At 48.6% G+C, this 15701-nt stretch overlaps 1 protein-coding gene across 6 annotated transcripts in view; it reads left to right on the forward strand.

Moving 5' to 3' along the window:
- KDM2A (lysine demethylase 2A) overlaps positions 1-15701 on the forward strand; it is a 1348567-nt gene that overhangs the window by 1303591 nt on the left and 29275 nt on the right. The gene's annotated exons all lie outside the window — the stretch shown is intronic.

The following is a 15701-nucleotide window of genomic DNA, read 5'->3' on the forward strand; positions in this document are numbered from 1 at the left end:
TTGTTTGTCTACTTTGTACCCCTTGTGGGCTAGCAAGGTGAGCAATATTATTGAATCATTCCTGCACTGTTCATCATTCTCTCCGCAAATTAGCAGGTCATTGACGTAGTGAATAATGGCGCTTTTTGTGTCAGTGTTCCTGAGGTCTTCATGTAGTACCGATGATACTTGGGCTTTCGCAGTATCCCTGGGGCAACCGGCAATGCTCATATCTTTCCCCCAAGGTAAATGCTTTTAGGTATTGTGACTCTGGGTCCAGTGGTACCGAGAAAAAGGCATTTTTCAAGTCTACCACTGTAAAACATGTTGCTGATTTTGGGATGCTGCACAAAATGGATGCTGGGTTTGGGACAAGTGGAAATTACTTTTGTATGATGTAGTTAAGAGGCCTTAAGTCCTGTATCATCCTCCAAGTCCTGCACTTTGCTTTTTTAATCGGATAAATGCAAGTGTTACAGGTTGAGTTTGATGGCACGATAATCCCTTGCTCTAATAGGGCATGGATTGTTTTTTATCTCCTCTGCCTCTCTTGATAGTGGGTATTGTTTTACACAGGGTAGTATTGCTCCTGGTTCGAGATTGATTTTAACAGGGGTTACTTCCTGCAGGAATCCTACATCGTGGGGCTGGTACTTGGTGCATGTCTTCGTCAAGAAATGCTGGTGGTGCCCTGACAATGGCCTTGAGGGGTGTCTTCGCTTGTCTGTGTTGAATCTTTATCTCACATGGAATGGAAATCTCCATTTTTATTTCTCCGTCATTGTCAGTGAACAGCTCCTCGTCTGATGTCGTGTAGTGCTACATTGGAGTCTATGCACAGCACTGTCCGCCACTCACACCCATGGATGTCCATACCTATTAACGCGATTCGTCGCGCGGCTACTTGTCCGCATGCAGATCTATGGCCACTATCGACCCGGGCACCACTTCTGGGGCTGCCACGGGGCGAAATACAAATTCCAATGGTAATCGCCACTCTTGGCACGTTATTTCTGGCACTACTCGCCAATACCTGTATCCCTTGCACAAACATGTCTGGGTCAATGTGTATCCCACGGACTGTTAGTTCATTGGCTTGTGTGTATTAGCAACATGGCCCTCATGGCTCATATTCCTGGCGTTGAACACACTATCCCTCTTTCCGTAAAGGAGGTGGTCATATAAAGCTTGCTGAGATCCCTCCCCAATAAGTTTATAGGCGAGTCTTCATAATACAACAGGGGTGCTCACACTGTTTTTCCCCCCCACTGTTAAGTCCAAATCGTCAGTGTATGGAACCTCGACCACTGCCCCAGAAAAAACCTGCGTCTCCATTTTCCGATTCGAAAGCGGAAACCGGCCTTCTTTTAGACACGATTATTCCGCCCCAGAGTCCACCATAAAGATGGACTGTTTGTTTCCTATCTCTGCCCCCCCCAGTGGTTCCTCGTCTGCGTGGAGGGTAATCGATAGTACTGGACACGCAAGTGCTCTCTGTGGGCTTTCCTGTGCTGGGTGTCTCATTGTCTCAGTATTGTGAAAAGTTGCCACATGCAAGTGTCATGTGACTTTGTGATGGTGGGTTTTGCTGTGTTCCCTACGGGGGTGCTCTGGGTTCATATGCAAACCGGGGATTTGCTTGTTTTTCGCGTCTGTATCCACCCATAGGCAAGCCATAGGGGCTACATGGGTGGGGTTGGCCATACTGTTGTTCATTTTGGTAGGGTGCCATGGGACGGCTGTGACATTCTCTTGAAAAATGGCTCCATCTACCACAGTTTCAACACACTCCTTGCCCTACATACCCCCCTCTTGCTCCCCTGTACCCTTCTCGTCGTCCTCTCCTAGCCCTACATTGCCATTGTGGCCCTCCATACTGCTCCTTGCCAGCCCATTGTTCCTGTCCATTTGCTGACAATTTGCTGCCATTCTTGCCTGTATTGCTACTGGCCTCTCCTCGGAGTCTCCCAGCCGTTCTGCAAGGAGGGCAGCAGCTACTGCTGCGACCTTCACCAATTTCGTTTGTACTAACTTTGCTTCGTCTGCCAACCTTTTTTGCACAATCTCCTTTTCCCTTTCTTTGATCCTGCTACAGTGGTGCACTATAATACACTGTATTTCTGGCCAGCCTTTTGCGTCTATCCCTACAATGTTATCCAGTGCCTTCTGTACTTCCTTTGGGAGGCCTCTCTTAATTATGAAGTAAAAAAGGGAGATATACTGATACCGAGCCGTGCCCGTCTCTGCCCTCCACATATCTTGCACCCGAACAATGTAAGTTGCAGCATTTTCGTCCTCCCACATGGTACACTGCATTACTGACTGCACATCTCTGAGTGTCTGGGAATGTACTCCACAGTGCGTCACATACCCGGGACCTCACAGTATTAAATGATGCTCTGTCATGGCGGTCACAATCCAATGTTACCCCGGGGAACCCCGCCTTCGCCCACACCCTATTAGCCTGATCGCCCCCTGCAGAAACCAGCAAACCTTTAACATCACCAATTGCCAGGGGGACCCCAGCGGTATTTTTCTCAAAAGCGTATATCCATTTACTCGCTCCCCCTGCAAGTGGAGGTAATGTTTTCAATAGATTTGCTTTGTCCATCGGTGCCCACAGGACATAATGCCCCGCTCCCTTATGCATCAATGGCATCTGTAACTTGCTTTCCCCTTTTCCCGCACTCACCTTTACTCCCTTTTTCCGTGCTACCGCCACCCTTCCCATTATATTTCTTAATCTTCCTTGATGCCACCCTTCCTCTTCCCCCCCCCCCCCCCCTGTTGGCCCGGCGCTGATACTATAAGCAGGGAGGCCCCACCTGACTCCTCACCTGCTCCGTTCCCATTCTCGCCTTCATCTAGATCGCTCCAGTATTCTTCCTCCCTTTCAGATGACACACTTTCTTGCCCCGTAATCACCTGCTCCTCTCCCTGTTCTACTTGTATTATTCTGGCGGGGGTGTCATTAATGCTAAATAAGATTTCCCCCTTTTTCCGGTCAACTCCTACTGTTTACTGGGGTACCGGGCGTCTGGGGTGACTGGGTCTGCTTGCCCCTCTGCACGGGTGTACTCTGATCACATATCCCTCTGAGTCTTGTTAATTCTGCTTGTGTCATTGTTAATCGTGTTTGGTAAGTCCTGTGTTAACTGTTCTATATTTAACGGAGGGGAGCATATCTGCCCAAATTACCCTATTGGATCGAATGGGGCTGTTGCTGATGACACAGGGGTGTACTTGGCTTTGGTATATACATGGGGTCATTATATCCCTCTGCAGGTTTTGTTAGCATTGGGTATATTCTTGTAGACTGTTATCTTCTCCTTGCTCTCCCCTCCTCCCTCACTGCTGTTCATTGCCTGGGGTGACGTGCCTTGGCCCTTATTCTTACTTAGGGCTATCTCTTCGAATAACCTCCACAGATCTAAAACGTCTCTTCTGTTTTGGAGCTGTTTGCCTTTGTATTTAATGGTCAAGTATGTTGCTACCCTGTCTAATACTGACTTTTCAAAATACCCCCTTTCAGGCCATACCTTCACTATACCTTGGTAAATTCGGACAGATGTGCATAAGTGGCGTTTCTGCCCCCATCGTGCCTTACCCGTGACCTATGGGATGTGCGTGCAATCTAGTACCAATTTTGAAACAAATTTTTATCAACAAAAAGCCTCTTCAACACATTTATAGCAATGCTCTTCAAGAAATACTTTTTCTTAGACGTTTAAATATCACACTGTGTCATTTCAAACAGGACATTGGCCACTTGACGTATAACGCAGTTTGACATACACAACATAGATCATGCAACATTGAATAAAACGTGATAGATGAACATTAAAACATAGACCCTGTCTGCTTACTGTCCCGTATCCCCCCCCCCCCCCAACCACACTTATTACACCCAGAATCTCACCCCTGTCCTGGCCCCGCCTGCACCATCCTCTAAGAGACAAGAAAGGAAGAAGAAAAAATAAAAAGGTGTTTCCAAAAACTACTCCGTCTTCTCCTTACACAAGACTCCTACTTGGTTCACTTTGTCACCATTTAATCCCTGTACTAGTCGAGAAGCTAGGTTCCCGTACCTTTGTTCACCTATTACCCACTTATAAAATCCTAATGGCCATATGCGAAAGAAAAGGACAGTAAAGAAAAAGTGCCCTGCTTCTATCCCCACCAAACATTCTCAACACATTCTTTATGACTCCCTTCCCATTTCCCCCCAACCTTCTTTTAGGATCACTCGCACTTGATACTCACGTGTCCGTATTGATCTGAGAGCCTCCGGAACCGGTCTGTAAAGGTGCCGTCCCACACTCAATGGCTATGCCCGGCTCCGGCGAGCGGTACGGCCGGGTATTTGCAAAGCCGGCAACCGTGGAACCTTCTATCCTAATGTGCGCACTTCTTTTTTTTTTTTTTTAAACTTTTTTTATTAGTGGTCCAGAAAACACAAAACAGTTACAGCTTCATCGTACAAATTGAAATTAACATGGTACGGTAATATAGAGAAACAACAGTACATATATCATGCATCTTCCCGAGGTGTCGAGTCTAAACATCACTGTCATCAGAGATCATATCACAAAGAAACATTCAGAGGGGTCCCCAAATATCCTTAGGTCTGCACACCGAAGGGCGTGTGAGGACAAACTGTTCTTCAGCCTTGTTTACATAAACCAGCTCCCGGAGGAACTGCTGCACAGTGGGTGGCGCCGAATTTTTCCATTGTTGCAGAATACATTTTTTGGCCACTGCACAAGTTACATTAAACAGTCTTCTGATCTTTTCGGAGCACTTTCCTATGTCCCCGAATATATATTTCTGTGCAGTCAGCACCGGGGGGGATTTGTGTGATTTCATCAAGTATATCAGCCACCTCCATCCAGAACCCAGCCACCACCGGGCAGCTCCAATACATGTGGAACGAGCCAGCGTAGTCCGCTTTGCATTTGGGGCATTGACTCGGAGCATCTGAAACAAACTTGGCTATCTTGGCCGGGGTGTAGTGCAATCTGTTAAGAATTTTAAACTGGATCACTCGTAGTCCAGCATTCAGGGAAACCTTCTTAGTAAGAGAACAATACATGTCCCAAGTCTTATCTATAGGGATCTGGAGATCTTTTTCCCATTTATCCCTGTTCAAATTAGCCGTGGGTGAGTGTGTATGTACTATGGCATATAGGGTGGACACCCTCAAGCGGTCCCCGGCCGTGAGCATCTGAACGCATGGGTGTGAAGGGGGTTCGTCAGGGAAGGACGCCCAGTGTTTCTGGAAGGCCGATCTCATGCGATAGTATTGCAGAACCCTAAGTGGGCCCCTGCCAAACGCCCCAGTTATCGGCTGAAGGGTCGCGAACCTTCCCTCGATAAACATATCTCCCAGGCGCATCTCGTCACCGGGGTCCCAGGCTGACCATAGGCAGACATCGTGTGTCGGAGGGAAACCAGGGTAGTTCCAGAGGGAGACCTCTGGATTATACAGTGTCCACAGTCCCAGTTTCCTGGATATTGCCCTCCAGGCACCAACCGTGCAACTAACAGGGTTGAAGTCGCATGTATCCCTATATTGAGCATCAAATATTACAGACTGTATGTTCGTGGGAGAGGTGGTGAGTTCTTCTACATCCACGTGCGGGGGGCCCCCATCCCTGGAATACCAATATTTAGAGAATTGGGCCTGGGACAAATAATACAGTTCAAAGTCAGGAGCCGCTAGGCCACCCGAAGAGTATGGTTCAGTTATCTTTCCCCACCCTATTCTTGGAGTCTGCCCATGCCATAGGAAGGCTGTAGCCATTGACCTAAGTTTAGTGAAAAAGAGTCTTCCTGGCCAAATCGGTATGTCCACAAACAGGTACAGTAATTTGGGTACGACTACCATTTTAAGGACTTCTATCCTGCCATGTAGTGATATCGGAAGGCGGTCCCACAATAGCAGTTTAGTCTTCAAGGCCTGTAGCGTGACATCGTGATTGTCAGCGTATAGTCTATTTTTCCCGTGTGATACAAGTATCCCCAAGTATCTGATGGACTCATTGGACCACTTCAGCCCTCCCAGAGAGACAGGGCAGCCAGTTGCCGGTGTGAGAGGGAAAACCTGTGACTTATCCTTGTTTATGGAGTAGCCAGAGTGCGCAGTAAATTCTTCAATCTCCGCCATTATGGGCGCCAGGTTGTTTTCCGGTTCACGGATATATGAGCGTGTCATCCGCGTACAGGGATATCAGCTGGGTGGCCCCCTTCAGGTTAATGCCCCTATTGGAATGTCGAAGTCTGACCGCTATTGCCATTGGTTCTATTGTTAAGGCAAATAGTATAGGCGAAAATGGGCAGCCCTGCCTAGTGCCACGCCCCAACAGAAACATATCCGAGATTGACTGATTGGTCAGAACCCGGGCCCCGGGTTTCGTGTAAAGCAATTTCACGTACCTAATGAAGTTCGGGCCTATCCCAAATGACTCCAGTACTGCTAGTAAGTAAGCCCAGGACACAGAGTCGAAGGCCTTCTCAGCATCTAATGCTACGGCCACAGCGTTCCTGCCCGGGTCAATTTGGGCCATTATGCCAGAGCCTACGCAGGTTGAGTGCCGTTGATCTAGCGTGGATAAACCCATTCTGGTCAGGGTGAACAAGTGTAGGGACCGCCGGTAAAAGCAAGTTGGCCAGTACCGTGGCAAATATCTTGGCATCTGTATTAATAAGAGATAGCGGCCTGTAGGATGACATATCCCGAGGAGGGCGACGAGGTTTAGGGAGAACAGTTATTAACGCCTCTCTCATGGATGGAGGTAATATGCTACATTGAAGGGTTTCTTCCCAGACCCGCAATAACAATGGAACAAGCTCGGCACTGAATTCCTTGTAGAACTCTGCACCCAGTCCGTCTAACCCCGGAGCTTTATTGGACGTTAAATCTTTAATCTCATCTGCAGTGAGAGGTTGGTCCAGTGCAAGGCGGGTCTCCTCATGGAGTTTCGGCATCGTCAGTGCCGCAAGGTATGTCCCTATCTCAGTGGCCGATTTAAGTATCTCTATACAATCGTTCATAAAACCCAGCAAACTCAGCATTTATCTCGTTTTCATTCAATACAACCGCGCCGCCGGGCGTCTGTATGCTGGTAATTCGATTAGGGTGCCTGTCCTGTTTGAGTAGATTAGATAGTGTCCTACCCGCTTTGTTGCCCTCGCCATACCTACGGGCTCGGATCGGGGCAGCCATGAACTGCACTTCCCTAGATGCTAGTTTGCTGAATTCCTGAAGACGTTGCTGTATGTCCGCTAATATGGCCTTGTCATGGGTGCGAGCATAAGTATCCTCTAGTAATTTCAGTTTACCTTCAGTCAGGGTCAGTTCAGTCCTGACTCCGTTTAAGGAGACCCACAGATTTGGACAGTAGCGTGCCTCTGACCCAGACCTTGAAGGATTCCCACACCGTGGAACATTTATCGACTGAGTCTGTTGATTTCAAGGAACTCGGCGATCTCAGTGTGCAATCCCTCTACCACCCTGGGGTCCCTCAGCAAACCCTCGGGCATTCTCCACCTCCTAGGGGGTCTAGGGCAATTGTGAAACGTGACCTCGTGTTATAGGGGCATGGTCAGACAGTGTGCGGGACAGTATTTCACATGACTTCGTTCCAGCAATTAAAGAGGGGGAGACAAACCAGTAATCGATTCTGGACTCGGAATCATGTACTGATGAATAGTATGTGTAACCCCTCGCAGTCGGGTGGAGAACTCGCCAGGCATCCTCGAGGAGGAGCTGAGAGAGGACACTGCGCATAGTGAGAACCGCCCTGCTTGGTGCTCTAACAATCGTGCTGGATCTATCAAGTACCGGGTCCACAGCAATATTGAAATCTCCTCCCCAAACTATAGTAGGGATATCGATAGCAGCGATCAATTGGTACACATCAGTATAAAAGGCGGGGTCATCAATGTTCGGCCCATGAGTGTTGACCAACAGTATCCGCTGACCTGCAATCAAGCCCCAGACAAGAACGTACCTACCCAGAGGGTCTAGTTTATGGCCATCGGGCTGGAACCCAAGATTCTGGTGTATGAGCGTAGCAACCCCCCTGGACTGGGATGAGTAGTTGGTACAGAACCTCGACTTTCCCCAACCAGGCATCATGAACTCGTTATCGGTTCCAACAGTAGGAGTTTCCTGTAGCATAACAATTTGGGCACCTTGTCTGACAATGTAATCTCCCACCTTCTTGGCTTTCAAACGATTATTCAGTCCCCTTACATTCCATGAAACAAGTTTAATCCTCAGAGCGTGAGCAGAGCTTTACAAAAAAATGCACGGATAGTAACGAAAACACCTCAGATGTAGTATCAGCCATTATGGACAGTGTCAGTGCACTCCAGGCCACTTGTTTTAACCGTAACTTACAACCATTTCCCCCACAAACTTACTCAGAACAGAGACCCATGTAGTGGGGGAACCTTCCCACTACAAACCATGGGGTTTGAAAAAAAACAATCCCCTACTTTCCTCCCCCTGACCCGCCCACCACCCTCACTGTCTCCCCCAACTCGACAGTGTCCGACCCCAAACTTGTGGAATACTCCCGGGATAGCCATGTTGCCTCACATGACCGCCATCCCTGGCCTCCAGTGCCACCGCTCAAAGAAGATGGCTGACTGTAGTATCAGATCAAAAGGGCCCATGAGGTAGGGCCAGCAACCACTGGGTGCCAAATCAACAAAGTACGTAAATCCTAGTCCGCCGGTCGAGGTCTATTGTTCGGGGCAGGTCGCTCCCCTCTTGGAGGCAGGGGTATAGAGGACTCAATATATGCTAGGGCTTCAGATGGGTTCTCAAAAAAGTGTGACCTACCAGCATGCTGGATTCTCATTTTGGCCGGAATCATCAAGGCGTACGTGATCTGCCGTTCCCTGAGGAGCTTCTTGACCGGTTCATAAGAGCGTCTGCTCGCCTGGACAGAGGCGGAGAAATCAGGATAAATATGTATACGGTTACCTTCATAGTGCAATGTGCCGGTCTCTCTGGCTAATCGAAGGATGGTGTCCCTGTAATTCAGGAGACGAGCAATTATTGTTCGCGGTGATGCCCCCGGCTTCGGCGCCGGTGCTAGGGTGCGGTGTGCTCTCAACAAGGAAGTGCTCGGACAATGTCTCGGGTCCAAATAAGGATTTAAAAAGTTCTTCCACATGTTTCTCCATTTGACCCTTGCCAAAGGATTCGGCCACACCAACCACGCGGACATTATTTCTTATGGACCTGGATTCAAGGTCCTCGCACTTGCTCTGCAGCTTGTTCGTGTCTTTGATATAGGATATATCTCGACTGTGGTGTCCAATGGTATCCTCGTTAGCACTTATCCTGCCTTCGGCTTCAGTGACTTGCGCACTCTCCTTATCGATTCTGGCCTTCAAGGAGCCTATGGTAGCAACAATCTCATCCAGCTTGGTATTCACAGCCAGGAATCCGTTCTGGACTAGCGTGGCCAGTTTATCTTCTCTAACACATCCTGATCGCTTTGTTCTCCCTCATCCGGCTGCGTGCCAATTGTCACAGCGTGGCTAGCATTATTGGTGAATGTGTCCATAGGGCCCTTCTTCTTGCCACCAGGGGTCTTAGAGGCTCTGTTTGACTTGCCCGGCTCCCCCATGTTTATATCGAATCTGTGCCTATATTGGATCTGCCTCAGGATCTCGGCAGGGTCGAAGCCCCAACTCCCGGGAGCGAGCACAATGGGACCTCAACTAGGTACGGCGGTACTCCACCTCAGGATTGCGAGTTCAGGATGGATTGTATCCTCCAACGTATATGCTGTCCAGGGCACCCAGAAAAAACAATATAGTGGCCCCCAGGGGTCCTCCCCAGATGGCAGGGCGAAACCAAAATGGCCACGTGGTGATTGCAGTGAGGGGGTGAGTAATTGTCCCAACCAGCAAGGCTCAGAAACTGGCAGAGCGTAGGGTGTAATGCAATCTACCCTACCAGGAGACTGTGAGTCTATAGAGGCAGGTAGAAATCAGGAGGTCCATAGCCCCAAATCAGGAGATCTCGGGTGGTACTCTGGCACCCAGCATCAGACGCCGCCTCACCCAACAAGCAGGAGAATCCAGGGAAAGTCCCAGTTGTTCAGCCCAGATGACAAGGGCTGTTTGTAGGGTTACCAGTATTCAGCAACACGGCAACCACGCATCAACCGAAGCACACCAGTTCAATAGGTAGGAGCGTGGGCCCCTCAGTCCATGTGCGTGGTATAACCAGTCCCAGCCGCCAAGTGGAGGGGCTCAGAGGGAAGTAAGCGGCGCAGCAGGGGCACTCCGTCCGCTGGGGGAACTCGGAACCACGAGGGAGCGGCCCTCGCAGCCTCGCCAGGGCACCGTGTCTCCTCCTTCCACTCCCGGCAGCCGCCTACTTGGTTCGTCGGGTCCAACGGTGTCAGGATCGTGCACCAGCAGAAGTCGCGCACCACCAGGGCGAGGGAAGGAAGTCCGCAAATCAGTGATGGGTCAAGGCAGGGACCGGGGCACGGTCAGACCATGCAGTGTAGCGGCGGGTCCCCCGCGGCGGCGTCCTCTAAGGATGTCAATCAGGCGCCAAGGAGATGGCTCTGCCCAACAGCGGCCTTCAGTGATCCGCATCCACGTCAGTCGGGCAGATTCCTCTGGAGCCAAGAGTCGGCCCGGGAGCACCGCCCGTGTCGGTGAAACTCCACAAGGGCAGAACTCGATAATGCGGCACCGTAGCGGATTCAAATTTTCGCCATCCGCGCATGAGCCCAGCCGCAATCGGCACACCGAATTACAGCAAACCAGCCAGCCTATGTGCGGATCTACAAGCTCAGGATGTAAAGGCGACACGGGAGCTTCGGGTTTAAGCGGCCATTTTCTCTGTGCGCAACAGCGCCCCCTCCTAATGTGCGCACTTCTAAGGGTACCAGTTGCTGTAGGTGAGCAACCTTGACAGGGGCGCCCTGGATCTCGCCTCTGTGGCCAGGGGTGTGTCTCGTACCAAAAGGAACAAAAGAACGCTAACGCGTTGGGGTCACCAAATGAAAGCTTGCATTCCCCCACAATTACAGTGAAATAACCAAATGAGAGACACTAATGGACACACCCCAGTAGGGAATGAGACCAGGACCAAGTGCAAGTGGGGTAAAAGATAGGTCTTAATATAAAGTTAAAATGGGCCACGCAGAGGACTCTGCTACTCCGAGAGCGCTCTGCCCAAACAGAAAAATTCACATTATATTGCAAAAACACATCATCTATGACGTATACTATAGGGGATACAGTAAGTTGCATTCATTGGGCAAAGGGGACTGGACATTGCATATTGTTTATGGGTGTTGGTCCATGATTATCCTCCGCCGGACTTTGTAACTTCTTGGAGCACGCGGGCCAGCTGGACTCATCTGGGAGGGCATGCAGGGTCAGGCAATGTCTGCGTTGCTATATTTCACTCTAATTTCTTGTCCTTTTAGCCACACACATTTTAATATTATACATACATTTCAATACACAGTATATATCATGTAAGCATTTGACCTGAGCCACCAAGAGTGAGGGTATGTTTGCCCAGGTGCCTTATCTAACACAGTTTTTCAAAAACACATCAATCAAGCATCTCTTTGAATCCACTGCAAGTGTTACTCTTTATTAGTACAAGAAGAATATATGGCCACATGGGATTAGTGTTATGGGGTGAACTGGAGTGGCGCATGAGCAATGGGCTCGCAACTGTTACATCAAAAGAGGAGCGGGGTTAGGGGGCTTGTGGTCTATATTTCTTTGGAAGGGGTCTGCTAGTGCAGGGGCAGGTTTGTGGCGACAGGTGGCTTTTTTTTTTAAGGACCAGGCTCCGGCCTGGTCTCACACACAGCAATGATGTAAAAGGAAGAGGAGATATACAGTGTTTAGCTTGCTACACTTTGCGCCCAAGCTTCCGTGAGAACAGGACAGCCGTGGAGACGGAAGAGGGGAGGAGGTGGGGGTTTGCATGCTGGCTGTGCGCGGAGAATGAGGGGGAGAGGTGCAGGCTTGCATTCAGTGTTTGCATGTGGCCTAGTAGAAAATGGAGTCAGTAGTTAACACAAAATGGAGTCTTGTGGCTCATATTCCAGGCTACCTCACACCTTGGCCAGGGGTACACTGTCAACCGCAGAATGAGCATATCATATGAGATGGGAATCAAGGGGGGGCCGGGAGACCCTTCCGCCCTTACGTTAGCTCACATTACCCCCTCCTAAGATAAGCCTGGCTGCTCATCCACTCTACCAATTTGTGATGTACAGGCTGTTACGGAGAATTCTCAGAAATGTGCTAATTCCCTCCACCTTAGAGACCCCCAGCAACTTTGCTGGATTTTGAGGACTTGATTTTTTTTTTCACTGGAGAGAGCGAGACCTTTTTTCCCCACTCTCGTGTATTTTAATGTGATTTCTGAACTTTGTGTTTCTCTTGGTTATGGAACCTGACAAACTCCATAGGCGGCATCTTTTACACTGTGTCACACTGCACCTTCAGTGCAGTGGCACAGGGAAGTCTTCCAGATTTACCAAAGGTTTAAATACCTTCTCTGGGATAAACTACTGTTTCCCAGAGCAGTAAAGTGAAATTGACTTTACTTACATTTATAACTTGACCCAGCACACGCTATCTTACAAATGGGTGCTGGAGGGGTTACCTAGTATCCCCTTTGTCTAGCTTCTCATGTAACATTTTTGTTATCCTTTTCTCACTGAATGGCTGGAGGTAGTGGTTTTGTTTTAACTACTGTGGTGTGCATTTACCGCAGGCTGCGTTCGCAGCTGCAGTAAAGCACCCAAGTGTGCCATTTTTGTCAAAATGGCCCCGGTCTTCTTTTGTCATTTCTTTGTGGAAAGGTCCTTCTTGAGATTTACTCTGCGCACCAAACCAGGTTTGGTCCCATTGTTCGCTTTGCCGGGATTCACAAGTGAAGCCCACCTCTGGCTCCAGGGTGTCTGGAGTAGGCAGGAAGTGAGGTAGGTGACTGAAACTCACTGTGCTTAGTCTCCTAGGAGAACCAAATGCACTCTGTAGTGATTAGCCGGCTGACTGTCCTGCAAGGACAGCCACCCTGCTGGATGACTGACAGCTAGGCTGGAATGAATGGGAGAGAACTGAATAAAAGGCAAGGCTTTTGACTTGGAAGGCAGTCGGCCACTGGATGAAGGAACCAAAGAACTTGAAGAGGACGCCTGATGCAACTCCTGGACCGTTGGTTTGCCCGGTGAAGCCCTGCTGCTGTGCTGAAGCTCTAAACTCTTATCGACAGAGAAGCCCCCGCCAGGACGACTTCTCCCCTTGAGTTGGTGGGACCAGTCAACTCCAAAGTAAGCCACCTTGACATCCTTCTCGGAGCTGGTTGATTTTCCACAGAGTTACTGCTGGATACCGAATAGCCAGGGAGAGGAACACCAGATTGTGTGCGTTGCTTGTAAGTTTGACAAGAACTCCAGGAAGATCCTCCGGACATCCAGGAAGCAGGACTGCCCGAGCCCCCTCAACAGTGTGCGGGACCCCAGAAGCAAAGAAAGTCCATCTCAACAGCCAGGAACCGCAGTGTTGCTATTTGCGGTAGTCGCATGGAGCTGAAACACTGAAGTGCGACTTGTTGGAAAGATTGGCAGTGGCGAGCGGTGACCGTCCCATTGCAGGAGTCCCCAGAAGTACTTCCTCTTGTCCCCACGACTGAGGTCCAGGAACAGTGAGATCTGCAGAGCTGCACTGGAACAGAAGTCATCTGCTGCACCTTTTCCTTCACTACAAAAAGGTCCTGTAAGGTCTGAGAGAACTTACCTCTCGTTGTAGAGTTACTTGTAGCTTCTTCCTTTCTGAAGTCTAACAGCTTGTGGCCCCTTTGATTCTTATTTCTAAAAAGACTTCTAAAACATTGTGTAAAGACTCTTTCTACTTAACTGGAAAGAACTACTTCAGCTCAGACATTTGCCTATTGACTTTGGCTTAGCCTTATTTGACTGAATAACTCTTATTGGAGGATCTGAAAGCATTTGCCTGCTTAAGAATATATATTTTTTTTCTCTTGACTTATTCCTACATGATTATACATGTAACGGTGATCTATAAATGTCCCTAGCACTCTAGCAATTGAAGTCACTTGAGGGTGTAGGTTGTCTCTGTGGGCCATCCCAAAAGGGTATCCACTGATTTAGAATATTAAGAGTGTGTTTTGAAGTGTCTGAGTGTTACTGTGGTATTGCTCCTTTCTGAAGAAGGCTTACTCTAACTGACTGATACATGAATTAATAATTGTTAATTCAAGAAACCTTGTGTGTAAGTGTTTATTTGAATACGTGTCGCACTTAATCTGTGTAACGCCCCTACAGCTCACATTGACCCCTCTTGAGATGAGCCTGGCTGCTCAACACGCTACCAAAACTGTATAGTACAAGCTTATACCAAAGGTTGGGTTTCCTATACCTGTAGTCAGAGTTGTTTGTAGTGTTCATAGGGTACTGCATCCAAACTTAGCCTAACACAGGTCCATACTAAGAGTTGGGTGTCTAATACACAGAGAAGTCTTGTGAAGTCCCACACCAGTTGGAGTTTACGAAATCTTATCTAACCTTCAGGTTTCTTTCAGGATCTCCCTAGAATGGATGCAGGGCTCCTCCTCTTATCCCAAAGCCAGGTAAGAGCCGAAATGCCCACTGGCCAGTCTAGGATCTGACCCACTACCTACTACACACTTCAACAGTGGTCCAATCGGAACCTCTGGTGGCACAGCTCATGCATACTGTTGAGACACACTGAAACCAGTTTGTGACCAGACAGTCCCAACCAACTTCCTGGCAGAAAACACACACTGCCCTGCAGTAGCCCGCAAAAAGCCTCAGCTTTCCCGTGCACTGGAAGGCCACATATGGATTTTTCTGTCCTCAAAGGTCAGGAAGAAGGGTTAGTGACGAGATGGCCATGGGACAAACGAAAACCCTTAGTAAGTAGCCAGATGCTGTAAGGCCTTAACAAAATTCTTTTTAAAAAAATGGCAACAAGTAACTGCTGCCACCAGCTTGCCCCTTACACACACTTAAAATTACCAAAAATCCTCTAGTGTTCGTCTAACAGTGAACACTTTCTGTGGAAGGAACTGGCAATTGAGAATCAGGGCGCATGTAAAAGAGAGCTCTTTCAACAATACCTGCCAGACAAATAAAAATCCATCTCTCCCTCCATCAGTACTGTGCTACTGTATAAAATGGCAAGCACAATTCTGGCACACTCCCATTGTAAAAGCGCTCTGCTGCTCTTGGGCTAGGTTTGCGCTATAAGCAATAAAATAAATTAGGGGCGGCCATTCCTATACCCTCTGCATGCTTTTTCAGTTATCTACTGTGCAGTACGCTCTGGTCCTGTAGGGATGACCTCCCTAAGGTATGTTGAATAGGGTGGTATGGACTAAGAGTACCATAGTCCCTATGGTGAGTGTTTTAAGCTTTTTCTTTCGTCTTCAGATTATCAAGTAGCCCCTTCCTTAGTCACCATCGAAATCACCTGGCATAGAACATCATAGGTAATGCATTTGAATGAATCAAGATGTTTATTTGGACAGTGGCAACCCTCCTTGGTCACCAACAGAAATCAAACTTTGGCACTACCTTTTTAAAAAGCCATGTTTTCTCATGCTAGGCAAGCATATTGGTTTGCACATGAAATGTTTTCATTGAAGTGCTGAAAGCTTACTCTCA

This window comes from Ambystoma mexicanum, chromosome 12 (assembly GCF_040938575.1).
Source record: "Ambystoma mexicanum isolate Mex_15411 chromosome 12, UKY_AmexF1_1, whole genome shotgun sequence".
Classification (NCBI taxonomy): Eukaryota; Metazoa; Chordata; class Amphibia; order Caudata; family Ambystomatidae; genus Ambystoma; species Ambystoma mexicanum.